The sequence below is a fragment of the Herpailurus yagouaroundi genome, unplaced genomic scaffold (genome assembly GCF_014898765.1).
Source record: "Herpailurus yagouaroundi ecotype Mexico unplaced genomic scaffold, PumYag 67793, whole genome shotgun sequence".
Taxonomy (NCBI): Eukaryota; Metazoa; Chordata; class Mammalia; order Carnivora; family Felidae; genus Herpailurus; species Herpailurus yagouaroundi.
In genome coordinates, this window is record NW_024420586.1 from 2,215,846 (window position 1) to 2,217,775 (window position 1,930).

Genomic DNA, 1,930 nt, shown 5'->3' on the forward strand with positions numbered 1-1,930 from the left:
AGTGTATTTTTGATTTGCATCTCCCTAATGATTAGTGATGCAAATCAAAAATACACTAAGATACCACTTTATACCCATTAAGATGGCTACTACCAAAAAACCCCAGAAAATAACAAGTATTGGTTAGAATGTAGAGAAACTGAACTCTTACGCACTGTTGGTGGGAAGGTGAAATGGTACCTACCACTGCTGTGAAAAACAGTATGGCATTTCTTCAGAAAAACTTTTTAAAAATTGCCGCATGATTCGGCAATTCCATCTCTAAGCATATACATCCAAAATAAATGAAAGCAGGGTCTAAAAGAGATGTATCTGCACACCCATGTCTATAGTAGCGTTACTCACAACAGCTAAAATGTAAAAGCAACCCAAGTGTCCATGGACAGATGAATGGATAAGCAAAACACAACAGAAACAAAAACTAGAACGGTGGTTTCCAGGGGGTGGGAGGAAGGGGAGATGAGGAGTTCTTGTTTAATGGGTATAGAGTTTCAGTTTCTTGTTTTGTTTTTTGGGTTTTTTTTTTTTAAGTTTATTTCTTTTGAGAGAGAGAGAGAGAGAGAGTGAGAGAGAGAGCGCGAGGGCGGGCCAGAGAGAGAGGGAGAAAGAAAATCCCAAGCAGGCTCCAGCTGTCAGCACAGAGGCCAACTCAGGGCTCGAATACACGAATCCTGAGACGTGACCTGAGCTGCAATCAACAGTCGAACACTCACCCAACCAAGCCACCCAGGTGCCCCTAGAGTTTCAGTTTTATAAGATGAAAGTGTCCCGGAGACGGATGGTAGCGCTGGTAGCACAATAACGTGAATGTATTGAATAGTACACTTAAAAATTATTAAGATGGTACATTTTGGTTCGCTGCCTCTCCCACGCTCCAGCGCGGACCCCGAGGCGGCGCCAGGCTCCCCCGCCTCGGTCCCGGGCCCGCCCGACGGCCCGTGGTCTCGGCCCCCCGCAGCGCTGCCCGCAGGCACCGCTGCGGAGAACAAGGCCTACCCTGCGGGGACGGCTGGGGGACCTGGGGCTGGAGCTGCAGCAGGGGGCACGGGGACCCGTGGCGGCACGGGCCGGGGAGCCGGCCGAGCGGCGCGGGGCGGTTCCGGTGTCTGTCGGAGGGCGGCGCCCCCAGAGGGGGCCACGTCTAAAGGGGTTTACGTGCTGTAACGGGGTTTACGTGCTGTAACGGGGTTTACGCGCGGCCAACGGAGCCGTGAGGCCGGTGGTGTCCAGCACGCCTATGGTGGACTTCCTGATGCAGCTGGAGGATTACACGCCTACGATCCCAGATGCAGTGACTGGTTACTACCTGAACCGCGCTGGCTTTGAGGCCTCAGACCCACGCATAATTCGGCTCATCTCCCTAGCTGCCCAGAAATTCATCTCAGATACTGCCAGCGATGCCCTACAGCACTGCAAAACGAAGGGCACAGCTTCTGGCAGCTCCCAAAGCAAGAGCAAGGACCGCAAGTACACTCTAACCACGGAGGACTCGACCCCTGCCCTCAGCGAGTATGGTGGCATCAGTGTGAAGAAGCCGCACTACTTCACCTGAGCCACCCAACCTAAATGTACTTGTCTGTCCCCTTGTCCCCACACCAGCCTGCTTTCATAATAAACTTATTGTGACAGGCCAAAAAAAAAAAAAAAAAAAGATGGTAAATTTTATGGTGCTTATTTTACCACAAAACAATTGGAAAACAGCACTCCTGGGGGAGAGGGGCCATCAGTTAGACTAAAGAAGAGGCCTGAAAAAGGACTCACAGATCCATCCAATTATGAGATGTTGCCATAACCACTCCCTGCGGCACTTGGCCTTTTTACCACGCTCCCGTTATCTTACCCACAGTTTCCCCAGACTGTCCCTATGTGGCACATCAATTCCATTCTTGTACCTTGTAACACATTAGGACACCTACCCCCAGCCATGTTG

At 50.9% G+C, this 1,930-nt stretch overlaps 1 pseudogene; it reads left to right on the forward strand.

Annotated features, from left to right (window-relative positions):
- The first annotated feature begins 840 nt into the window (after positions 1-840).
- Positions 841-1,651, forward strand: LOC121025981 (transcription initiation factor TFIID subunit 10-like; annotated as a pseudogene).
- The last annotated feature ends 279 nt before the right edge of the window (positions 1,652-1,930 follow it).